The sequence below is a fragment of the Dermochelys coriacea genome, chromosome 26 (assembly GCF_009764565.3).
Source record: "Dermochelys coriacea isolate rDerCor1 chromosome 26, rDerCor1.pri.v4, whole genome shotgun sequence".
Lineage (NCBI taxonomy): Eukaryota > Metazoa > Chordata > Testudines > Dermochelyidae > Dermochelys > Dermochelys coriacea.
This window is the reverse complement of record NC_050093.1, coordinates 8,303,931-8,331,012: the sequence shown is the minus strand read 5'-3', so window position 1 is coordinate 8,331,012 and position 27,082 is coordinate 8,303,931. Positions and strand designations below refer to the sequence as shown.

Genomic DNA, 27,082 nt, shown 5'->3' with positions numbered 1-27,082 from the left:
ATAGTTCAGGGGAAGAAAGTGCTAGACACCATCCTTAATTATACCTGAAGGTCTGAGGAAAGTTGGAAAAAGAGATGGAGTCTTGATGGATTATGGTAGTGGAAGGAATGGATGTACTCTGACGAAAGGTAAAACGATCGACTGGGTTGGTATTAGGGGAAGATGGGAGAGAAAACAGGAGAACTGAAAAGGATGATCAAAGTTCAGATAAACAGCCACACTTTCCCTTGATAACATTTCCAAACCAATGAACCTTCTCAGGCTCACACCATCACAGGTACCCAGAGATATCTGGACCTATCTGGCATATGGACAGGCTGGAATCAATATCTAACATTCTAAAACAACTCCTGTTGAAAGTAATTGCGAAGTACCGAAAAAAATCTCTTAAAACATCCAGGTAGATGTTAACTGTAGCTGATTAATCCCAAATGGCATCTCTTGCAATGGAGTCCATTCTTGTTTCTGAAGCACTGAGTTTTTTAAAAAAAAAAAGAGAGAGAGATTTTTAATCCATCTGATCCTCATTTATGTGCTGAAGCTAACTAATCTGAGATTATGTCTTCCTGTTTATCATCTCATTAATGATATATTTACTTCTCCAAAGAAGCTCTTGGGCATGCAATCCCTTGCCCCTTTCCTCCTTTGCCACTGGCTTACCGCCCTTATGAATAATATTTACTTACAGTATGGTATTCAGCTGTTAGAAGTCTCTACATGCTAGATGGAATTCAAGATAGAGTATGGTCATTGGTAAACAAGGAAGAGAAAGCTGAAACTTGATTTGTGTAGAATCCTATTTGTTTGTCTGTGGGTTGTTCATTGTATAGTACAATAAATTCCTCCTCTTTAGGAATCGTCTATCGTTCCATATATCACAATATTACATCCCAGAAAGTCTATAGCCTCTTCACATAAACAATCAGATTTTATATAGCAAATGCAGAACGCTTAGATTTAACAGGGTTTAGTCTCTAGACTCATACCTTTGACTATGATTATTACATCCATTTCTAGATAAGTATGATTTTGACCTTACAATATTTCAAGTGTCACAAAAGCATCTCAAAGTATATGACTCATTTACTCCATATTTGCTCAATGCCTCCTTCAAGTTTCTGCCTTCTCATTTCAACTCACTGCTTATCCCCTTATGTTTTTCTCTTAGATCTTAATTTTATAATATTCTTATGGAGCTGGGTTGTTCATCACGATGATACAAAATCTATATCAACAAATGAAATTTTAATCAAAGGCTATTTGAAGTTGAAAGACTGGCCTCATTAAGTGATCAATATCCACTGATGGTCAGAACCTGTAGAAAAAAATAGTTCTCTTTGGTTTCTTCTTTTAGTGGTAAAAGTTTGAGCTGAGATGTGTAAAGCGATTTAGAGATGTTAGATAATCTGCCTCCTACATACATCTCAATCTGATCTCTTACAGTTAGAGATTGATTTAACTAGGGGCACCAGGGTTTAATAGCCCTTTGAAGAGCCCTTTTGTTATTATTTACAATAACTCTGAATCAGAACCGAGTGCTGACACTATCCTCTGTGAAAAGAAAAGGTACTGTTCCTCTGATATTCTTGTTAACTGCTGGAATTAGCCTACCTTGCTTGTCACCATGAAAGGTTTTCCTCCTTTCCCCCCCCGCTGCTGGTGATGGCTTATCTTAAGTGATCACTCTCCTTACAGTGTGTATGATAAACCCATTGTTTCATGTTCTCTGTGTGTGTGTATATAAATCTCTCCTCTGTTTTTTCCACCAAATGCATCCGATGAAGTGAGCTGTAGCTCACGAAAGCTTATGCTCTAATAAATTTGTTAGTCTCTAAGGTGCCACCAGTACTCCTTTTCTTTTTGCGAATACAGACTAACACGGCTGCTACTCTGAAACCTATGAAGAATTAAATGTCACATATAATTTGTTCTCTTATATCCCTGCCATGTTTGACTCAGCTGTCAAATACATGAAAGAAGAATCAAGACCGCTCTGACGTTAATTTGGGGAGATTGTCCCCTTCATTGGCGATGGGATACAGTCTTTCACCTCCAAGGCTAATAGTTAAAACATTCAAAGTTACAGCGATGGAAAGCTCTGGTTCTGTGGTCTAAATTTGCTTGTATTACTTCTGTGCTTTTTTACTATCCCCTTGTTTCTCTCACCAACAGAAGTTGGTCCAACAAAAGATATTATCTCACCCCCCTTGTCTCTCTAATATCCTGGGATCGATACAGCTACAGCTACACTGCATACAAAATCTAAGTATAAGACAAGAAACTACAGGTGGATGGAACAAACAGTTGGGGGAAGCTCAAGGAAACAATACTGGTTATTGTTTGGGTGGTGGTCATAGCACGCAACCTGTGTAATCATTATTGATTTTTTAGCAGGCATCGCAGCAGATGAAAGTTTTAAGGAGGGATTTAAAGGAAGACAATGAGGTGACCTTGTGGATGCCTCCCATGCACGGGTGTGGGGTGGCATAGGAAAAAGCATGAAGGTGCTTGTTTGAAAATATAGTGGGAGCAATCAATACTGGCAGCACTGGCTGAGCCGAGTCTAGAGTTGACATCACAATCGTGTAGATAAGATGATAGGTAAAGCAGGGACCGTACAAAAGATGTTAAAAGCCAGTGAAGTTGTTTGTGTTGCTGCTGCAGGAGAGCTCTGTGCCCTGCCCTGCACGTTTCCTGCTGGGCTGTGGATCAGATTCTTCTTCTTAGTGTATGCGCAGCATGCCTCAGGATTCATCACCGAGTTTGGTCCAGTGGTTGGATCTCTAGCTTTCCTGGCTTGGGCCGGGGAGTACGACATGAACACTGATCCATGGCCCCCGGAGCAGATTCGTCCATGCTTAACAGTGAGTGAGGCACTAGCTCTTCAGGCAGCCTGTGGTTTGGAGACCACATGGAGCATGGCAGAGCTGGGGCCGTTGAACTGAGAATCCTCCCTGGACGGGGGTGATGCTGGGTTGGGGGACAGCTGAATCCAGAAGGAATGTGCCCCTCTCCCTGTTGTTTCATATCATGTACCTGGGGAAGGGTGCGAAATCCCAGGCCGCGCCACCCATTTGGTACAGCGTTAGGACTGTGCTGTTCCGCAGTGGGTGCATCTGCCCAGTACAAGCTGGGTCCCGTTAGCGGGCAGGGATGGGCAGGCCCAAGCAGTGTCTTGGCCGCATTCCTCAAGGCTGGGGTGGTCACTGGGGAGAAGCACTGCCTTGTACGGGTGGAAGCTCTCCCAAGGTCGGGGAGTTTCTTCTGGCAGCTGGGGAAGGCAGGGCTAGAGCAGGGAGGCTGCCACCTTATCCTGCTTTAAATCCCTCCTGTAAAGCTCACCTCCTCTGACAGATCACTCCCAGTCGGGTCTTGGCTGGGCATGTGGCAAACTGAGACCTCAGCTTTGCAGCCAAACTCTGCTGGGCTGATTGCAACCGCAGCCTCCTGCCTCGGCCCCTTGCCAGATTCCCCCAGGGGTTGTGGCTTCTCTGACATGCAAATTAGAAGCTCTCTGGGGCAGGAACTGGCTTATTCATCACGTCTGTAGAGCCTCTAGCACAGTGGGGCTCTGGTCCTCGATTGGGGTTCCCAAGCGCTACTGTAATATAACTGACGGGAGGCAGGTGGAAGCATGTGGCTGGCATGTCTGATCGCAGCTCTGTCTCCTCAGAGAGCCCTTGCTGCCTCTTGGGACATGTCGGCAGGTCTAATGGCTATTACCCTACCAGCCTCAGGGGCTGCTCCCCAGGGCCAGTCAGCAAGCCCTTCCTCCCACAGCTAGGGGATAGGGCAGTGAAAAACTGATTTGTGGAGACTCTGGAGGGAGCCAACAAAGGGTCAAGCCAAAGCTGGTTCTGGGCTCTTGGCCTCTGGAAGACAGCAGCAGAGGACCAAGGACTAGTTCAGGCCCCTGTGGAAGGCCCAAAGAGGGAAAATGTGGGAAGGGTGTAAGAGCTTAGGAGAGGATCTGCTCAGACTACATGAGAGGGTGAAAGCAAGAGAGATGGGACCATGTGAAGGAAAGAGGAATTTGAACTGATTAACCAAACCCATTCCTCTGTCAGGAGGGGTTCCCTCTTCATCTGCTGTGGGAGCCCTGCCCCTGGAGTGGAATCAGTCCCTGAGAGACAGAGCACTGGGGCTAAGTGGGACCTGCCAGATCTCTGCTCTTTGAGTCCCCTGCCCTGGGGACCCTTGTTGGAATGGGTCTGGCTCAAACTTCAAAGCACTGCCCTGTCTTGGTTTTGTGTACGGGGCTCTTCCTCACCACCGGGGCAGGGAGTTTTCAGATTTAGAAGTGGAGGAGCCCAGCAGGCTGTTGCGTGGCTCTCTGAGTTTAGAGAAGTGGGTGGGTGAGATTCTGTGGCCTGCGTTGTGCAGGAGGTCAGACTAGATGATCATAATGGTCCCTTCTGACCTTAGTATCTATGAATGAATCTAAAAAATCAGTAAGTGATAGGAAAATCAGCCCTATCACGTCCTATTCTTCACCGCTGATATGAATGAGAGTTTTGTCATTTATTTGGACAGGAGCAGGCTCCTAGATCTTGCCCCGAGGAATTGACAAGCTATGACACTTGTTCAGAAAAGCATCCTTACTGAGGAAAGCATTTAAGTACGTGCTTATGTCAAAATGTCTTCAGCTGAAGTGAAGCGTACACGTAAGTGCTTTTTTGAATTGGGGTCTAGTTTATCAGTAATCTAGGTTTCAAAGCAGCAGAGAAAATTAGAGATGGAGAAATCCTGCAAAATCACCTTGCCCATCTCTCCAGTCAGATCAGCTTTTTTCCCCAAAAATGTATTCAAGTCCTTTTTAAGCCTAATTTTACAATAATAGGTAACAAAAACAATTCTCACCAGTTTCAGGTATTGCTCAGTTTCTCTCTCTGGATTTACGACATCATGTTCTAGCCTCATTTGCTTCACACGTCTAATTAAACACTTTTTTCCCCTCCTCCAAGTATATTCACTCACTTCTCCATCCGTGCTAGGAGTCAATAATCCAGCATGTCTTTCCTACCCACTCTCTTAGAAGAAAACGTCGCCAATACAGGCCGACACCGCATGGCTTGTTTATTCTGAAAGAGTTCGTTGTCGTGCAGTTGACTTGTTGTTGGACTTATAAATAGAAGTGGCCATGGTTCAAACCTGCAGTGTGAAACCTCAGATAGGAAGTAAAAAAAATTCTCCATGTAAAACTGAATAAAAACTATGTGTCTTGCAAGAGCCTCAGTCACGGATCAGGACTCCGTTTCGCTAGGTGCACAGAACAAAAAGACTGTCCTGGCCCCAAAGAGCTTACAAGCTAAGTAAAAAAAAAAGTCAGTTTGGTTACATTAAGAATTATAGATGATTAAATTAGCTAGGGACATACAGAGTAACAAGAAAACATTTTAAAAATCCATTAGAAGCAAGAGGAAGACCAGTGACAGGGTAGGCCCATTACACAATGAGGAGGAAAAGACAATAACAGAAAATGCAGCAATGGCCAGAGTGTTAAATGCCGTGTTTTGTTTTAGTTTTCACCAAAAAGGTTAGCAGCGATCAGATGAGTAACATAGCGAACGTCACTGTAAACAGGGTAGGATCTGAGGTTAAAACAGGGAACGAACAAGTGAAGAATAACTTAGGCAAGAACATATAAGGATGTTATAAAGAGGAGGGTAATTAATTGTTCTCCTTATCCATTGAGGACAGTGCAAGAAGTAATGGGCTTAAACTGCAGCAGGGGAGATTTAGATTAAAGATCTTAGAGACAGATTCTGTCCCCCAGTCCAGTCCCCGGGCACTGCCAGCTAAAGAGCTGCAACTGGCCAGGGAAGAATGTCTCCAGCACAGCCCATAGCATAAGGTCATTGTAAGTGTCCCCCACATGAGGGAAGGCCCAGAGGCAGACCTGTGGCACATGTGGCCACACTATCAGGAGTCTGGGCTGCACAGCGTCTCATGGTCAGCCTGAGACAGACTTAGCCATAATTTAGAGCAGACAAGGACTGCTCTACCTTTGCTTGTCTTGACCCTTAGAGCAGTCCAGAATCCAGAGGGTGCATAGGTAAGACATATGCCATCTTTGTCTCCTTTGTAAGGGGGCTTTGTCCTATATCTCCAGCAGGCAGTGGTTAGGGCACTAGCTTCAGTCTTAAGAGACCCAGGTTCAATTCCCTGCTCTGCCACAGCTCGTGAGACCTTAGGCAAATCACTTAGCTGCTCTGTGCCTCAGTTTGCCATCTGCACAATGGGGATAATTCCCTAACTGATTGGGCTGTTGTGCCCGAATGAAAAACTGATTCAATATAATAATGCCCAGTTCTTATATCGTGCTTTTCATCGATATATCTCAAAGCACATCAGTACCATTATCTCCATTTTATAGATGGGGAAACTGAGGCACAGAGAGGTGACGTGACTTGCCCAAAGTCACCAGCAGGCCAGTGCCAGAGCCAGTAATAGAACCGGGTCCCTTGATTCTCAGTCCTGTGTTCTATCCATTACACCACATTGTCTAAAGGGGAAGGTACTTATAACAGTGCAGGAATGGCGATTCCTCTCCTGGATTGCAACACTCATTAAAGTTTGCACTGCTCTGGCAGAGTAAATTCTTCCAATTAGAATAAATTGCACTTACCCCTGCTGTAATGCCTCTTTTCACTGCCAGAACGGTGTAAAGGGGGCCTTACTGTAAATCAGTGAAGCCCATAACATTCAAGTCTGACTTGAACATCAGAGGTTTAAAAGTTTTACTGGGTTTGTAAACAGGTGAATGAGATTGTCCCAACTTCACTTTGACTATTCTGCATTGCCCTGTCGTGTACCGCTCCATGACGCGCAGTTGTGACTCAATGCATCAAAGATCAGCAGAGACTCTGCAGCCAAACCCTCAGGCCTGTTGTACAGAAATCAGCAAACTCTTGCCCTCTAGAGACAGGAGACCTCCAACCCTGCCGAATAAAATATTTGCCACAATATCCTTTTGAAGCTGATGCTGCAAATGGGTACAGTTTGATTTCCCCCTAGGGCCCAGGTAACCAACTTAACAGCACATTAATGTCTTTTCCCCCAGACCTTGAAGTCTGATTCACAAGAGAAGCAGCTTTCGCAACCATTTCCTTCCGAACCGACAGATTATTTGGAGAATTGCTGAATAAAGCAGCTGCAGACAGTGTCATTGCTTCTTTAAGAACCTGGACCTCTCGTCCTATGAGGCAGCGTGATCTAATGGATAGTGCACTGGATTTGGGACTTGGGAGACTTGGGTTCGAGCTAGCAAACAAGACCAGCAAATGAGAGATTTGTAAGGGAGTTCTCCAGATTAAGGAGGAGTGACTGTGTGACTCTTGGAGTGAGATTGTTTGGTATTGTGTGCTTGCTTGCTTACTTGCCATGTACCTGCTTGATTGACATTATAGTGAGGTCTGTTTGGGGGGCTGTGTGCTGAGCCTAGCGATCTGCTAGGCAAGGCTGAGATTTTCCTAACTCTAGCCTGCTGTCCTTTGGTCCCTAGTTCCTCGGCAAGGGAGCAGGACCAACTCAAGGAAGGCAGGGTCTTAAAAAGACAGCTGCTAATCGATTAGAGGAGCTAGAGAACAGGGGAATTTTACAATGGAGTTTGGAGAGGGACCATGAGAACCAGATACATCTAACAAACAGGCTCAAAACTTAATCCAAAATCACCCTCGCCCCTGCAACCGAAAAAAAAAAAAAACAACGAACAAACAAATGAACAAAAACCCTGCAAGAGTAAAAATAAATGCAGGCAGAAGCCTAGCAGCAGACTGGGGACTATCAAGTTTATTGCACTGATTACAACATGTACGATTACCTGCCTTGTGGGCAGGTGACATATGTCTGCATTTGTTGAAAGCAACTCATGGCCCTCAGAGACCAAATATGGGCTCTTAAGACCTGAGTGGGTGAACTGGAGGAGCTAATGGAGACAGAAAGGTACACAATTGAGACCTCCACGGACACAACAAAGTGGTCCCACCCCCAGTCTGACAGCCTCGGTGCTGTTGAGAAGGATGAAAGTCTCGACGGAGAACATCAAGCTGGAGCAGAGGGAAATACCACCATGGTCGGGATCCTTCTTCCAGATGATGTCATGGTATCCTCTCACACGGAGGATACCTCTCCAGGGGAGGGGACCCCAGTTATTAGGAAGAGCCAGGTAATAATAATGAGTGACTCAATCATTAGAAATATAGATAGCTAGGTTTGTGATGACCGACAGAACCACATAGTGAATTGCCTGACAGGTACAAAGGCTGCAGACCTCTCGAGATATCTAGATAGTCTTATATGCACTGCTGGGGAGGAGCCAGTTGTTGTGGCCCCTGCAGGTACCATGGACACAGGGAAAGGGAAAGGGAAATCATGCCTCTCCAATCAATTAGAATTCTTTAAGGATGTCAACAAACATGGACAAAGTGATCTAGTGCTAGTGGATATAGTGTACTTGGATTTTCAGAAAGCCTTTGACAAGGTCCATCGCCAAAGGTTCTTCAGGAAAGTAAGCAGCCATGGGATAAGAGGGAATGTCCTCTCATGGATCGGTAACTTGTTAAAAGATAGGAAACATCGGGTAAGAATAAAAGATCAGTTTTCATAGCAGACAGAAGTAAATAACGGGGTCTGTATTGGGACCGCTGCTGTTCGATACATTCTTAAATGGTCTGGAAAAAGGGTTAAATAGCGAGGTGGAAAAATGTGAAGACCATAAAAAATTACTCAAGATAGATAAGTCCAAATCTGACCGTGAAGAGTTACAAAGGCATCTCCCTAAACTGGGTGACTCACAAGAAAATGGCAGAAGAAATTCAGCATTGATAAATGCAAAGTAATGCACATTGGAAAACATAATCCCAACTATACAAACAAAATGATGGGGTCTAAATTAGGAGTTACCACTCAAGAAAGAGAACTTGGAGCCATTGTGGATAGTTCTCTGAAATCATTTGCTCAATATGCAGTTGCAGTCAAAAGAGCTAACACTGTTAGAAACTATTAGGAAGGGGATAGATAATAAAACAGAAAATATCATGATGCCACTACCTAGATCCACGGTACACTCACATCTTGAATACCGTGGGTAGTTGTTCTGGTTGCCCCATCTCAAAAAGACAGACTTGGAAAAAGTACAGAGACGAGCAACAAAGATGATTAGGGGCGTGGCACAGCTTCCATAGGAGGAGAGATTCAAAAAGACTAGGACTGTTAATCTTGGAAAAGAGACAACTGAGAGGAGAGACAATCGAAGTCATAGGCGCTGACTTCTGCTGGTGCCGGTGGGCGCTCGACCCCTCTCTGCCCCTGGCTCCACCCCACCTCCACCCCTGCCCTGCCCCCATTCCAACCCCGCCCCGGCCCCGCCTCTTCTCCACAGCGCATCACGTTCCTGCTCCTTCCTCCACCCCCTCCCAGAGCTTGTTACACCACGAAACAGCTGTTTTGTGGCAGCAAGCGCTGGGAGGTAGATGGAGGAGCGGGGACGCGGCGCGCTTAGGGGAGGAGGCGGAGGTGAGGTGGGACAAAGGAGCAGGGTGGGGAGCTTGGCTGCTGGTGCTTGGCTGCTGGCACTAATTTTTTCCCTGTGGGTGCTCCAGCCCCGGAGGACCCACGTAGTTGGCGCCTATGATAGAAGTCTGTAAAATCATGAATGGTACGGAGCAAGTGACTAAGGAAGTGTTATTTACCCCTTCACATAACACAAGAAGCAGGGGGTCACCCCATGAAATTAATAGGCAGAAGGTTTAAAATAACCATAAGGAAGTGCTTCTTCCCACTACACGCAGTCAGCTGTGGAATTCATTACCAGGGGATGTTGTGAAGGCCAAAAGTATAACTTGGGTAAAAAAAGAACTAGATAATTCATGGAGGACAGGTCCATCAATGGCTATTAGCCAAGATGGTCAAGGATGCAACCCCATGCTCCGGGTGTCCCTAAGCCTCCGACTGCTAGAAGCTGGGACTGTACAACGGGGGATGGATCACTCTGTGAATTGCCCTGTTCTGTTCACTCACTCTGAATCACCTGATACTGGCCACTGTCAGAAGACAGGACATTGGACTAGATGGACCATTGGTCTGACCCATTGTGGCCTTTCTTATGTTCTATCTGTGGCTCTGCCACTCGCGTGCTGGATGGATGACCGTAGACAAGTCACTTCTCCTCTCTTTACCTCATTTCCCCCATCTGTAAAATGGATATAATGATACTGACTGACCTCCTTTGGAAAGCACTTTCAGATCCACTGAGGATTATTGTTGTCATTATGAGTGTTCTGACCCAGTTTTGCCCACTCAAGAGGTGCGGAAAAGCATCCGGATGCTTATCTGAGTGAAATCTTTGAACATTTGGAGGTTTGCCCAAGACTAGTCAGTTGAATCAGCAGCAGGAAATAATCCTAAATGCAGGAGAAGAAGCTGACAGCCACAGAATACTGCATTCCTCCAAAAGCAGGCAAGTTTTAGCTGACCTGGATGACGATCAGTAAAGCCTCAATCAATTCCCAAAGATACCAGTGGCTTGAGGGACTGGTTAAGCTGCGGTGAATTTGTGAAATTGAAAAATTGATTCATACTCTCACTTGGTAGATGCCTCGGGGACGTCATTTTAATCTGTTTCACAAAGTGAAACCTGCTTTGGGAATCCAAAGGAATTACAAGTGCAGAGTCAAGTCTCCCTGTTTCTTGCCATTAGCAGGGTTCTGAAGGTGGAAAGATTTTTCACCCCAAAGGACAACGTATCCTAATATCCTACCAGTGGCTAAAGAGATGACGAGCATGCCTAGAGATGAATGCCTGCCCTTTCTCTCACAGCATAATATCTACCTGGATAGCCAGCTCAGTAAAGGAGGCTCAAACTATCTGGGAGGGAGATTGTAGTGGTGTGTGTTGTCCCTTCAAGGCAGAATAAGTGCCCAGCATGGCCTTGGTCCTGACTGAATATTAGTGAGAAACTGCCTAAAAAGGAGATCTATGAGACTGTGGGATTGTCTTCCAATGCAAGTGGTGGAAGCCCCATCTCTTCAGACACTTTAAGACGAGACTGGCCAGAGTAGTAAAAATGACAGGATAGGGAACAATCTTATTTGCCAGAAGGATGCACTGGAACAGGCTAGGGAACCTAACAGATCTCTTCCATTTGCCTGTCTATTGTACAGAGACTTTGTGACTACGATTCCATGGCTCTGCATCTTTGGAGGCAGCTCCTCAGTCTGAAGGGCTGATTTCCCCCTGGGTAGCAGCTGCACAGTGAGAGGTTAGGTAGACAGTAGATTGTTTGTATGAAGAAAGCCAGCTCTGCTAGGCTGGTCCACAGTCAGAATCATCGAATTCATGGCCAGATGAGACCACTCGCGCATCTTGTCTGATCACCTGTGTATGACAGGCCACTGGACACCACCCAGCACCTAAACCCAACAACTGGAATTACGCCAAAGTATTACAGCCCTCTGGAGACTAAATCACTGCATGCCACAGGCAGAAAACAGAGGACCCAGGTTCATCTGTCTCCCTGCCTAACAGGGCCTTACCCTGGAATTATGAAATCCCTAGAGCCTACAGTAAATGCTTACAAGACAGGCATACTTTGTTTGTACGGAACATCGTAAGTACTTTATGAATGTCTGAACCTGAAATACTGGAACACAATGTACATTTGCATTTTTTCCTATTGATGTGTTAGAAATCTTTTAATATTTTTGGTTCATTTTGGTTTTTAAATGGGCCTACAGTGAAATGCTGGCTAATTAGTTTTTCTTAGCTGATAAACTCTGGGAATAGTTAAGAATCAATTAAGATCCAAGGGATTCACAAAGGTTATTTCTACGAGGGTGATTCATGAGATGTGAAACTGGCTTTCAGTATTGTACAGTTTGCTAACAATATAAAATGTCTAGAGGCCATAAGGACTGCATTTTTGCATCCTGCTCTCAGGCACCTTTAGTGATTTAAAAGCCTGAATCAGAACTACTAAATAATTGTTATTACCCAAATTACACTGTGTAGCTTTTGGCACAGTACCTCCACGTATGCGGTCAAACGCTAGTAAATTATCACAGGAGGTCTATAAAATCTGTTGCTGAAATACTGGAATGAAGAAGCAAATGGAGAGGAAGCTAGAGCTTAACAGAAAAGATGTACAGAAATTATTTAAATAACGTATTTGAATTATTATACAGAAAAATACTACTTAGCCCTTAGCACCATCAGGTATGTTTCGTTTTGTTAATAATCCTTTGCATCCGAGCACACTTCATAAACCTTTAATTTAGCCTAGGAGAACCCCTGTAAGAAAGGTTCCACTTTCCCCATTTTAGGAATAAGGAAATTAAAGGCTAAAGACCTACCCAAGCTCACAAACTCTGAGACAGAGTTGAGAAAGAACTCGTGTTTGCAGGGTTCCAGTCTAGTACCTTAACCATACAGCCATTTTCTCTCTTACAATGCTACTCTTGGTTTTAACCTTACCTCCCTGTAAATGTTGCATTGGCAAAAGATGCTGTAATAGTACAGGGTGAAGTCTTCTATTCATCCAGAGGATCGGTATAGCATCAGCGGTGGAAGCCGTCCCTAACACATTACCAGTGTGCCTCCAACACTGATTTACACAGACACCATATTTATTTACAACAGGGAAGTTCAGTCTACATGGATCAAGCATTCTTGGCATCACTGACAAGGCTCTGGTATTAATGTTTGTGAGGCACTCCAGTACTGCAGTGACAGGGTGACATACAAATAACGAGGGCTATTAATACTTTCACTTAAGCCACTGAATGGCTGGAAAGAGTGCAGTGACTTTAGGTCCTTATAACCCTGAGCCAGAATTGACCCGACCATGGAAGGATCTGCATCCCATTATCAAAGCCCTGACCTATTCAATTCTCAAGTGGGATTCCTCTTTATAACACAGTGGCCTCCAAGGTCCTGATTTATTCCTGATGCTCCTCATTCTTTTAAAGGAAAGGGACAATGAGGGGAGACATCGAGGGTCCTGGAAAACAACTTTATGAAGGGCAAGTGACCAATGAGGAGGATATTAAATGAATCCACTCAATGCGCTGTAGCTTTGGTATTCACAGCACAAGGTGAGGGCCATCATTCAAAGAATGGGACACATTTTCCTGGGTTAAGAAGTCAATTTTTATGATTGCACCAGTTGGTTAGAAAATTAGAAATAATCAAACACTGACACAACAAAATGTGCCCTCAGTGGATTGTCTTCCTCAATTCTAAGACAGCAAAAAGGGAGCCATGGATGGATATTCTCGGTAGCGTGTTGTGTGCGGGTAAAACTGGAAAGTGACTAAAGGAGATGTTTCACAGAGGACGTGATGGACAAATGGATATAGGACAGGACTACAGGACATTTAAAAAGGATCCGTTATTGGCGTGTGCAGTAGTTAACACAACAGGTTTTTAAAGGCAGATCGTGGATAGTAACAGCCGGTCTGAGAGTGTTTTCAGTAAAGGGTGTCACGAAGGGGAACAATTCAATGCTAAATAGGGCTGGTTTTCATACTCTGGCATTTGAAGACTGATTAAAAGTCCACTGAAGTCAATAAAGAGATTCTTGTTGATTGCAATGGACTTTGGATCAACCCCTTAAGCTCCAATTTTTTTGCCCCAACACACAGCCATCTCACTAGTACTTTTCCAGACTTGCACAGGCTTCCAGTGTGTTGGGACACGGACAAGTCTTTATTACTGAATAGCCTGCCATTCTGGCAAAACACCTTTGTGTTGCAATCCTGTCAGATGGTGAGAATTATGTTAGATCAAGCCACATCTGTGCTTCTTGATGGAGGACCTCTGTAGAGCCCCTAAATGTTGCATGGAGTAGCATCTGTGAATCAGTAGATGGCATTCTCTCTTCAAAGTCAAGTATTGAACTAGTGGCCCAGCATGATACTAAGAGGCACCATCCTGCCAGATGCACCCTCTCAAGGGAAAAGGAGTACTTGTGGCACCTTAGAGACTAACAAATTTATTTGAGCATAAGCTTTCGTGAGCTACAGCTCACTTCATCGGATGCATTCGGTGGAAAATACAGAGGGGAGATTGATATACACACACAGAAAACATGAAACAATGGGTTTTATCATACACACTGTAAGGAGAGTGATCACTTAAGATGAGCTATTACCAGCAGAAAGGGGGGTGGGGGGAAGGAAGAAAACCTTTTATGGTGATAATAAGATTTTCCTCCTCCCTCCCCCCCCGCCCGCCCTTCCTGCTGGTAATAGCTCATCTTAAGTGATCACTCTCCTTACAGTGTGTATGATAAAACCCATTGTTTCATGTTCTCTGTGTGTGTATATAAATCTCCCCACTGTATTTTCCACCGAATGCATCCGATGAAGTGAGCTGTAGCTCACGAAAGCTTATGCTCAAATAAATTTGTTAGTCTCTAAGGTGCCACAATCCCTCCTTTTCTTTTTGCGAACACAGACTAACACGGCTGCTACTCTGAAACCTCTCAAGGAGACATCATTGAAGATTCTAAGATACTTTCAGCAAGAAAAGGAATATGTTAGCCATGGTATCCTGTCAAATTCTGTGGTCCTGACTATCAGAAATTCCTCCTGAAATTTCAGTACCTATGTGGTAATCTTCACTTCCTGTCCTAAACTATTATATAGTTGCTGTGCACCATTGAGTACCTGCTTTGTTTCATGCCAGAAATGGTTACATTTCAGTAATTCCTGTATCATTTGTATATCTTTTCCAGTTGAGAAAGCACTTTAGGATTATAGGTGGTCAGAAAATGGATTTCCCATCCTGTGAAAAATATTGACATTTAAAAAAAACCAAAAAAACCACCCTTTTGTATTGAATCAGGAAGAAAAGCCAAAAAAAATTTCACAAAGCATAATTCAATATATAGATACATTTAGTTATATTTCAGGTCAGCCAAAATGTTTTGTTTCGATAAATGAAAATGTTTTGTTTTGATTTTGACCATTTTTGGTTTTTTATTTCTATAAAATAAATCACGCAAAGAAAAGTTTCTTCAAAATTAAATATTAAAATCTCAACATGTTTTTTTTCCAAATTTTTAAAAAAAATGAAGTGAAATCAATATGATTTTGCAAAAAAAAAAAAGTTTAGTAGAAACAGCATTTTCATAGAAAACCGTTTTGACAAATGTTTTGCAAGCAGCTCTAATTATCATCATCATCATCTTCATTTATGGTAAGTAGATGCTTTCCAGACATGCAATAAGGGTTGGTGCCTGATCCAAGGAACTCATGGTATCATATATGCATCAGAGATTTAATGCCAGTAAATAAGAAATAATTACACAACTCAAAGACTGCTCTCCTCAGTGAGATATGGAGTACAAGCTTGATATGGTTTGAAAATGTTATGTAGGAGAAAGCCGTGGATGTTGGCTAAAAGCATCCGGTTAGGTTACAGGGACCACAAGGTATAAGGAAAAGCTCCGTGGTTTGCCTTGTATAGAAGTAAAAGGAGGATGTTTCCCAATGTGGCTGAATTGCTTAATAGCATGGAAATGGGGGAGCTAGCAAAAGCAGAGGAATTAAAATCAGGTCCATCTGCTTGGAATTAGCTTCGCACTGGTAGATTGTGCTAAAGGAGAATGGGACTACAGATGGGTGAATTCGAGCCATTTGGAACATTGTCAACTTAATTAAATTTCATCTAAATATGCTATTTTATTGAAGCCAAAACATTTAGTGGAGATGTATCCGTTTTGACCGAGTTTTAATCAGGAAGAGGTGTTTGGTACAGGACTCTCTAATCACTTCTGATGAGAGAAAGACAGAAGACGACCCGAATCAAAAAGTTCAGGTTTTGATCCAACGGATGTTTTGACACAATTCCATGTTGTGAAAACTTTCAAAAAAAGCTTTGTTTTCATTCCAGTGTGGAAAACAAATTTTGAAACCTCAAAAGTTGCTGCAGAATGGAATTATCATTTGGACACTTGTAGTGTGAATGTTCCAGGGCTTAGATTGTGGAAAGGATCACAAACTGATCTAGGTTTACATGGATTTTGGAGATCAGCAACCCCCTCTCCTGCCCCGCTCTCTCAGCTAGTGCCCAGATCAGTAGGAAAAGTAGGGACCTTAGAGGTCTTCAGGGAGGCAGGTTTGGAGATTTGCGGAGGGAGGTAGAGGAGAAGCAAGATGAGCCATCTCAGGGATAAGTGAGTGTTTTCACAGCTCTGCCTATGGTCACCAAACTTTCCCAAGCAAGAGGATTCAAGAATATTTCACATAGCTTCATTAGAACCCCAAATTTACCACTGCCTACATAGGAAAATAAATCAGGACCCAGAATAACTAACTGGGGTAATTGGGACTTCTGTGCTGTAGAGGGAGAAGTGGTCTGAGTAAATGGCTGGAAGTCGGGAAGTCCTGAGTTCTAATTCAGTTTCTGAACTTGAGCAAATCATTCAATCTCTCTGTACCTTAGCTTCTCCTATGTAAAATATGGATCTTACTTTGTCTTGCAGATGTGTTGATTGTTTTGTAAAGGATTATCACATATGATCTACAGTGTTTGGTCTCGGCAGCATTATCCATAGAACTATAAACCTGAGGCTGTTTTTCTGGTATTCAGGCCTCGTTTAGAATGTAGTGTGCTGTGCCAAAGTCTTAGTTTCTGACTAAAGAAATATTGCAGGGACTACCAAAGTGTAGCTGACATTTCTTCCTCTTCAGATCAGATCCCTATTCTTTTCCACCCTCTCTCTGAGCATCACCTGTAATTCTGGACCTCTCTAGTTACTCAAGGCTTGTGCCACAGGGAGTAGAGGGGGAAGGGGGGGAATCTCAAGGAGCAACTTGATTTCATTTCTAGCCTCTGTACCACAAAATCCCTTATAGTTCAGCATTGCTAATTTAGTGTCCCACCTCTTCCACCCCTCAAAAAAAAAGAAAAAAAAATCAATATCTCATAGTTATCATCATCCAAAAGAAAATCATAATATATCTTTCATTACTAATACATAAAGAGATTGTGTTCTCATTGCAAGTGAATACGAAGAACCTGCAGGAACCAATTAACTTTAAATGATACGATTGAAAGGAAAAGCTTTCTGTACTTATTAACCAAACCACAAAATTGCCGCAAGATGGTTTTTAACATCAGTTTAACATCTTGTGCGGTTGTTTTTAAATCCAGGAAGAACTTGGCCTTTGCCTAGTACCCGCTGTCTTGTGTGTTGCTTTTGTAAAGAAGAACATTCTAAGAAAGTCACACTAGGTCATTATCATTGGCTTCTTGGGCAGATAAAGTAAATTAATATACCGCTTTTCTCATTAAATTCCTCTTCTTCTCCTTGCCACCCTCCTTGCTAAAAATGAGTCAGAGTTTAAGACACAGTAGGATGGTAGCAAAATTAGCACCAGGTTCAATAATATTGTGCTACAGGATTAAAGAACCGCAGTTATCGTTAGTTTTTCTTCTTAGCCTAAATTGCTCGAGCATCGACAACAAAGAATTGACTTGCTCTCCCACCTGCCACATATACACCGTTTTGGGTTGGTAAATCAAACAGGAAGAACAAGAAAACCTTTCTGCCTCTATTTTTCCAAACTAAAATCTTTTCCTGATTGATCTCCCTCTTATTAGCCTCCTGGGACACTATGGCTCCATGCTGCAATGACTGATCTTAACTCAGAGTTCTCACATGGACAGAGCACATTCTGTTTAGAGCCTGTCAAGGTTCTTTCCCCACTCTGAACTCTAGGGTACAGATGTAGGGACCTGCATGAAAGACCCCCTAAGCTTATTCTTACCAGCTTAGGTTAAAAACTTCCCCAAGGTACAAACTTTGCCTTGTCCTTGAACAGTATGCTGCCACCACCAACCGTTTTAAACAAAGAACAGGGAAAGAGACCACTTGGAGATGTCTTCCCCCAAAATACCCTCCCCCCCCCCAAGCCCTATACCCCCTTTCCTGGGGAAGGCTTGATAATAATCCTCACCAACTGATACAGGTGAACACAGACCAAACCCTTGGATCTTAAGAACAATGAAAAATCAATCAGGTTCTTAAAAGAAGATTTTTAATTTAAGAAAAGGTGAAAGAATCACCTCTGTAAAATCAGGATGGTAAATACCTTACAGGGTAATCAGATTCAAAACATAGAGAATCCCTCTCAGCAAAACCTTAAGTTACAAAAAGACACAAAAACAGGAATATACATTCCCTCCAGCACAGCTTATTTTACAAGCCATTAAACAAAAGAAAATCTAACGCATTTTCTAGCTAGATTACTTACTAACTTTACAGGAGTTGTAAGGCTTGCATTCCTGATCTGTTCCCGGAAAAAGCATCACGCAGACAGACCAAACCCTTTGTTCCCCGCCCCCTCCAGATTTGAAAGAATCTTGTCCCCTCACTGGCCATTTTGGGTCAGGTGCCAGCGAGGTTGTCTTAGCTTCTTAACCCTTTACACGTGAAAGGATTTTGCCTCTGGCCAGGAAGGATTTTATAGCACTGTATACAGAAAGGTGGTTACCCTTCCCTTTATATTTATGACAGAGCCATAGCAAACTTTTGTAACAAAATCCTAAAATGCGGGTTGATTTTCTTGAAGCTTATGAGCTGGATCCAGTTTATGGTTTTTGCATGGAAAACATAAAAGGCAAATAAAACTATGCAACTGGGGTTTGGTGGGTTTTTCAACTAGAACCTTATCCCAAGCCACAAAGTTCAGAGTAGATCTGGATCCAACTTACTTCCCCAAAGTTGGTGGATGTTCAGATAGAGGGTTTTGGTTCAGGCTCATTTTTCAGTATAAAGAGAACTTTAATATCCCACATCCCTGCCAAAAAAATAGCATGCACAGACATCTCGCAAATCAAAGGTCCCGCTCTTATAAATGGTTGAGCACACTCAACTCTGATTGAAATCTAATAGCAAGGTGATCACTACATTAGAAATTCACAGGTGCAGGCCCCTAAAATTGCTTGAGTTTTGCAAACTCTAGAGAGTAGGGATTTTCAAAGGCACGAATAACTCTAGTGCAATTAATTTGTGGAAATACCAGGAAGCTGAATGGGTTTACAAACACAATTCCCATTTTGATTGATCACTGTTGGAAGGTCAAAGCGGGAATAATAGTTTCTACTCACAGGAAAACGCTCATCTCAATATGTCAAAAGACTTGACCAATATTAATTAATCCGTAGAACACCTCTGTGAAGTAGATACTTATGTCCTTTCCCTAAGGCACAGAGTTAAATATCAGTCACTGACAGAGCTGGGAGTAGAACATAGGAGTCCCGACTACTAGGCTCAGTCCACAAAGAGATTTAGGAACCTAAACCCCAGAGTTACACACCACTACGATCCACAAACTAGCCAGGGGCCAGAGAGAGTAAGAATGACACTCTAGCATGGTGGCTTAGGGCACCCACCTGGGAGCAGAGGCACACCTGGATTCCTGTCTCCTGGTTCCAAATATAATTATTTAAACTAAATTATTTATTTAGCGTACACATAATCGTCTAGCCAAGCGCTGGCATCTTCAGTGGCATGATGCAGTTCTTCTAGGCTACCGCTGAGCCTAGTCAGCAGACATTCATCAACAACGTGCGTCATCGTCTGTGTCATGCCATAGCTGCGCAAAGGGCTGTCACGAAGGCCCCAGCGATGCTGGTTGGCTGCACAGAGACCTTGCCCGGTCCGGAACCTGTTCAGCAGGGACCACTGGCGATGGAGCAGGTCAAAACCAGGCAGGCAAATTGTGGGGTCGGCGATGAGGGACTGGTTGGGGATTATAACAGCTATCCATTCCTCTTGCCAGAGTATTTCCGCCCTAACATCCTGGCGTGGCGGATGAGACCATAATGGGCGATATGATGGCAAACGTGCAGCTGGTGGCTTAAAATGAAACAGCTTCAACAGAAGAGATTGAGGGGGACTCACAAGTGACTATCCCATAGTCCAGAGGTTAGGGCAGTGTCCTGAGCGATAGGAAACCCCTATTCAAATCTTTTCTCTTGCTCCTCTTGCATTTCTTGCAAGAAAGGAGCTAAGGCCATATGATCCTTACAGACAGGTCCCCAGTTGTGGATCGCAAGAGAGATAGGTGCCTGCCTGTAATCTGGATTTTGGCTCCTAAATTCCTGAGCGGGATGAGGTTTAGGACACACCCCTTTTGTTGGCATCTTCCATGGCCTAGCTCAGGCAGCTCCCTGCCTAGCATGCTGGCTTTTGTGGATCCTGTAGTAGGTGCCTATCTTTCCCCATGCATTGCATAGGGAATCTAAGTGCCTAACTCCGGGTTTGTGGATCCCATTGTTGTTCCAGCTGTGCCGATGCCGTGTTTGAAGTGTAGACCTACCCTCAGTGTCGCAAAACTGAAGTCCTCTGTGGACCCTAGGGCCTGATTGTCCATTGCCAGGCATCTTGTATAGCTACTTCCCCCTGCGCAGCATCAGTGTAAAACAATGATGTGGTAGCATTTTACTGCAGCCACTTTTCACTTGCATTGCACAGTTGTAAATGACTACACAAAGATAACCAGATCCCCATCCCACTGCTCTAACCACAAGGCACTCAGTACCTACTAGATAATTTCCATTTGTTATCACTGTGAGCAGAAGACTGATTCTTTTATATTTCTAAAGGGCATTTAACATGTGACCTGAACTTACAAGAGTTATTCCTTAGAAAGAATCACTGAGCAACTAACTGTAAATTAATCAGCCTCTCCTCCATTGACAGAATAAGAGAATTCGTATTTCCTTCCTCTAATTGTGCCCTTAGTCCCTTCGATAGCCAGCTATTTGTGATTACGGTTGGACCCGGAGAGTGATAAATAGCACAATACATCAGTCCTTCTTTATGAACTATATAATGCTTTTCCACTGTAACAAACAGCCCATTTCTTTTCACTCCACTATAGCACGGGTAATATGCAATTTCAAATTTAAACTGCTTTGTAATCCATGTGTCAACGGAAGTTGTTAGGAATAAATTGTGTTCTCCTGGACTTTCATTCGTTGGCAATAGAAGGAAAATGTAGCACATTTAACCATACACTTTGGTATACAAGGTGGCATTCCCAGTGGTATTTGTTCTTCATGCTGATTACTAGTACTACATTCAAAGTGTCAGCGGAATATGAGAGACACGAGGTAGGTGAGATAATATCTTTTATCTGACCAACTTCTTGCGGTGAAAGAGACAAGCTTTTGAGCTACACTGAACTCTTCTTTTTCTCTTTCACTGACAGACGTTGGCCCGATAAAAGATAATATCTCAGCCACCTTGTCTCTCTCATATCCTGGGACCGACAGGGCTGCAACAACACTGCAAAAAATAAAGTAATTTACGAAATCTATTAGAGCTTCCAGTCCTCTGTAAGGTCATCCCTGACAAGGACAGTGTATAGTGTTTTAGCATTTTCTAGTGTTCTGTTCTGCTGGGTTTTAAACCACTTTCTGTTCCATACGACTTTCCAAAACAGACACGGATAGGCCCCATTTTCAAACTCTGGCATCTTATAAATCAATTCCGACTTAAGCACATAAATGTCAGTTTTAGATGCTGATTTAAATGCCCAAATGTGGGATCTGGACATTCTCTTCTGGGGAAAGGCTTTGCAAAATAGACCCAGTGTATTTTACTGCTAGCTTCTTGAATTGCAAATGAACTTTAAACAGCAAAATACTTCAGGGCCCAAACTAGTTTCATTTGTGTCTTATCGAATGACAAGTACATTAACAAAGCAGGGATCAGATCCAATTACTAACACCCTCAAGGTTTAGGTGTGTTTGGATTCAGGGTTTTGCTTTAATCTATTATAGCGATAGTGAACAAATGTAACGTTTGGAAGTAAAGTTTGCATTTTTACAGCTGCGTACTAGTGAGTATAAGTATCTCCATGAGGCCAACCCACAATATTTAAAAAAGGTTTGAGCTGAGTCCAATTCTAGAAATGGGTGAAGGTTGAAGGAGAAATCTTTTTTCCCTTCTGAACTTTGTTTGCTCCTTCATTATGTAAACTACTTTGTTTATGGGAGTATTTTACTACAGATATATTTAAATATCCAATGTGCAGAGCTATAGATAAGATAGAATATTAAGTTTGGAAGAGACCTCAGGAGGTCATTTAGTCCAATCCCCGGCTCAAAGCAGGACCGCACCAACTAAATCATCCCCTCCAAGGCTTTGTCAAGTCAGACCTTAAAAACCTCTAAGGATGGTTTTTAAGATATGCACCCAGTCCAAAGAAAAGATTCTAGGCACTACTCTTCCAGTAATTTACGTCTGCTTCTGGCATCCACGAAACAGAAGCTAGAAATGAATAGCATCCTGTGATGTATGTGGGAATTTTGGTAATATTTTTATGATTCATGCATGCCTCAGTTTCCCCAGGTGCGTTGTATTGCTCCGAAGGAGTGTAAAGGGAAAGGCCGAGGTGTTTGACTCACGTAGCCACCTGATGGGAGACCAGCATTGAACTGAACAGAGGCGATGCATGTGCCAGGAGGAGCAGAAGAGACCATGGAAACCCAGATGGCTGAAGGTTATCACCTGCAGAGGCAGCTGAACATGTGACCACAGCATGGTGAAGAGGTGTCTGTGATAAAAGCTGGGCTCACAGAGGCACACCCTCCTGGGACTAAATGAGAATGAGCTAGAGCCCAGAGAGATTCTACAGCAGCTTGGATTGGTGGAACCCTGGCTTTGGCCACTCTGAAGTCTCTAAACCTCTGGCTTCTCTGTGCTAACCAAAGGACTTCTTGATGTTGTATTTCAGTTGACTAATAAACCCTACTCTGTTCTGAAAAGTCTGCACAGAGTCACTGCAGATACTTGTGAAAGTGCATTGATCCCTGAAAGGGCTAAAGTCTCTGAACAGGAGTTGGTGTCACTCAGACTCCCTGGGCAGAGCTCACAATGAAGAACAAGAGTGCTGGAGCCCAAAGGCTCAGCCTTGGAGGTGTTGAGGCCACATGGCCTACCCTTGTGGAAGAGAGTGACTCCTTGGAAGACCATCTATGGTCTGGGACATAGCACAGATCCTCCAGGAGAGCTGGCTATATTTTAAAGAATCCTTATTGAGGTTACAGGGACAAACAATCCCGATGTTTAGAAAGAATAGTAAATATGGCAGGCGACCAGCTTGGCTTAACAGTGAAATCCTTGTTGATCTTAAACACAAAAAAGAAGCTTACAAGAAGTGGAAGATTGGACAAATGACCAGGGAAGAGTATAAAGATATTGCTCGGGCGTGCAGGAGTGAAATCAGGAAGGCCAAATCACATCTGGAGTTGCAGCTAGCAAGAGATGTTAAGAGTAACAAGAAGGGTTTCTTCAGGTATGTTAGCAACTAGAAGAAAGTCAAGGAAAGTGTTGGCCCTTTACTGAATGAGGGAGGCAACCTAGTGACAGAGGATGTGGAAAAAGCTAATGCACTCAGTGCTTTTTTTGCCTCTGTCTTCACGAACAAGCTCAGCTCCCAGACAGCTGCACTGGACAGCACAGAATGGGGAGGAGGTGACCAGCCCTCTGTGGAGAAAGAAGTGGTTCGGGACTATTTAGAAAAGCTGGACGAGCACAAGTCCATGGGGCCAGATGCGTTGCATCCGAGAGTGCTAAAGGAGTTGGCGGATGTGACTGCAGAACCATTGGCCATTATCTTTGAAAACTCATGGCGATCGGGGGAAGCTAACGTAGTGCCCATCTTTAAAAAAGGGAAGGAGGAGGATCCTGGAAACTACAGGCCAGTCAGCCTCACCTCAGTCCCTGGAAAAATCATGGGATTTTTGATCCCATGATCAAATTCTGAAGCACTTAAAGGAGAGGAAAGTGATCAGGAACAGTCAGCATGGATTCACCAAGGGCAAGTCATGCCTGACTAATCTAATTGCCTTCTATGACGAGATAGCTGGCTCTGTGGATGAGGGGAAAGCAGCGGACGTGTTGTTCCTTGACTTTAGCAAAGCTTTTGACATGGTCTCCCACAATATTCTTGCCAGCAAGTTAAAGAACTATGGGCTGGATGAATGACTATAAGGTGGATAGCAAGTTGGCTAGATTGTCGGGCTCAACGGGTAGTAATCAATGGCTCCGTGTCTAGTTGGCAGCCGGTATCAAGTGGAGTGCCCCAAGGGTCGGTCCTCGGGCCGGTTTTGTTCAATATCTTCATAAATGATCTGGAGGATGCTGTGGATTGCACCCTCAGCAAGTTTGCGGATGACACTAAACTGGGAGGAGAGGTAGATACGCTGGAGGGTAGGGATAGGATACAGAGGGCCTTAAACAAATTAGAGGATTGGGCCAAAAGAAATCTGATGAGGTTCAACAAGGACAAGTGCGGAGTCCTGCACTTAGGACGGAAGAGTCCCACGCACCGCTACAGACTAGGGACCAAATGGCTCGGCAGCAATTCTGCAGAAAAGGACCTAGGAGCTACAGCGGCGAGACGATGGATATGAGTCAACAGTGTGCCCTTGTTGCCAAGAAGGCCAATGGCATTTTGGGATATATAAGTAGGGGCATGGCCAGCAGATGGAGGGACGTGATCGTTCCCCTCTATTGGACAATGGTGAGGCCTCATCTGGAGTACTGTGTCCAGTTTTGGGCCCCACACTACAAGAAAGATGTGGAAAAATTGGAAAGAGTCCAGCGAAGGGCAACAAAAATGATTAGGGCACTGGGACACATGACTTATGAGGAGAGGCTGAGGGAACTGGGCTTGTTTAGTCTGCGGAAGAGAAGAATGAGGGGGGATTGATATCTGCTTTCAACTACCTGAAAGGGGGTTCCAAAGAGGATGGATCTAGACTGTTCTCAGTGGTAGCGGATGACAGAACAAGGAGTAATGGTCTCAAGTTGCAGTGGGGGAGATTTAGGTTGGATATTAGGAAAAACTTTTTCACTAGGAGGGTGGTGAAGCACTGGAATGGGTTACCTAGGGAGGTGGTGGAATCTCCTTCCTTAGAAGTTTTTAAGGTCAGGCTTGACAAAGCCCTGGCTGGGATGATTTAGTTGGGGATTGGTCCTGCTTTGAGCAGGGGGTTGGACTAGATGACCTCCTGAGGTCCCTTCCAATGCTGATATTCTATGATTCTAAATCCATGATGCCCCCTTGGTGTTGCAACATGCAGAATTAAGCTATGGGCTCCAGCTGCAAACTGAGGCTCCATATATGGACTTGGAAGCTGTCTGCTTGCGCTATACCTCCATGTTGAGAGGGCTGTAATGCTGGAGTTGGGTTTCAACCCACTATATATTATATATATACAGGTGCCAGGTTTAGGTGCTGAATAACCCCGACTCTGAACTCCCATAGAGCTTAAGGCCAGAAGGAAGCATTCATTTGACCTCCTGGGTACCACAAGCCATCTATTTTCACCCAGACACTCATGCATTAAGTCCAGACGCTTTGGTTATACTAAAACATTTCAGTGCTTAGGCAACTAAACTGTGTGTCACAGGGAGAAAACAGGAGATACCGAGGCACCACCGGTCTCCCAGACTCCTGCAAAGGCAGGGGACTGATGAGATGAGATATACCCACCTGATCCAAGCAGAGAGCCAGGTCCCATGTACAGAGGAAGATGGAGAAAAACCCAAAGGTCCCAGCCAATCTGACGTAAGGAAAATGTATGGGGGTGTTCAGATCTGCAGGCTTTGATTCAATTCCATTTGTATTCAGACAAAAAAGGACGAGGATAAAAAGCTGCTGTAGTCATCTGCTCATTAGAGCTGGCTAAGGCTGCACTTCAGGTCACTACCATGTTTTAATTTTCTGTGTCACACTTACAATGGTACCAATTATCTACTGAAATAAGGAGACCGTTTCTGCTTTGCAAGTCTCCTTGGGAAGAAATACTCTAAGCTCAGGAAAAATACACAGCACTGTTGCATTAAAGTCCCGGCTGGTGTCAAAACATTTTTCCTTTACAAATCTAATTAGTTGTTTTTGCCTGCTGAGGTTTTTAAGCAGAGTAGTTAAATATCATTCAGTCAGGAGGGTTGGTTATTTGCTTTGTTTTTCTTGCTTTGTTTTTCATGAAATGTTAATTTGAAGTAAATGGTATTATACAATCATAAGAATCTGGCTCTGAGGAAGGGAATTACTGATGTGTGTATTTGAGTAATAATGGCCAGAGAGTGGGAAAACCTAAGAAGAGGAATACATTACTAAAATACTCACATCTTTAGGGAGAAATCACAACCTGTTTGCTTTAAGGGTGTGAAAATGCTCATCAAGTCTGCCTCGAATCCCTGCAGCCACAAGTGTGCCACTGAGATGTAAATCACATACATGTTTTTGAGAAGCAAATTAGTGGAAGAAAACCAAGAAACCAGCTTAAATACAGAACTGACCTGATGAGTTTGTAACAGCAAAGGAGTCTTGGAAGTTGTTGATTCATTCTGCTTAGTGCCATTTGGGATTTGAGATCCTTACATGAAAGAGCTTACAGAAGTGAAAAGAGTAAAGAACAATTATTTAGCATTCGTATTCTAGTGATACCACATATCCTAATCAGCACCTGACTTACTGTACAGAAATGAAGCTGAGAGCCAGGATTGCTGGGCTGTTGGCACTACAGAAGTGCAGAAGATTATAACAATAGAGAAAAACATGCTTAGGGCTCTCTTTAAAAAAGGAAAGCAGTTATGGGACTTCCTCTTGATCAATGCCCCAGAGTGGGATGGGGCGGGGGAGGGAAGAGAAGAGAGTCAGACTCTATATTTCCCCCTTGCTCTATTTGTTTATCACTGTGAGGAGGTGAAGGCTACTGCCTCCTTGTTATAATGAACTCGTCTGTTTTTCCCCCCCTACAGCCATGTCAGAGGGTGTCATTTAATCAATGGGAATTATCATAGTGGTTGAAGGCGGGGATTGTGGATACATCTAACCCAAAATCCACATAAATAAAATATCACATGTAGTCTAAACAGTATGAGCAAAACTTCCCTGCTATTTTGGGATGATATTCCCCCTCCCTGTCCCCTCATTGACTCTCCGTCTCATCTGAAATCATCTACCTATGAAGAAAAGGAGTACTTGTGGCACCTTAGAGACTAACAAATTTATTTGAGCATAAGCTTTCGTGAGCTACAGCTCACTTC

General features: G+C 43.6%; 1 long non-coding RNA gene across 1 annotated transcript; it reads left to right on the top strand.

The window, feature by feature from the left end:
* Window positions 1–19,934: 19,934 nt before the first annotated feature.
* LOC122457531 lies at window positions 19,935–26,754 on the top strand. The gene is made up of 3 exons (XR_006277090.1): window positions 19,935–19,945; window positions 24,212–24,216; window positions 26,524–26,754. It is a non-coding gene; the product is annotated as an uncharacterized LOC122457531 (long non-coding RNA).
* The last annotated feature ends 328 nt before the right edge of the window (window positions 26,755–27,082 follow it).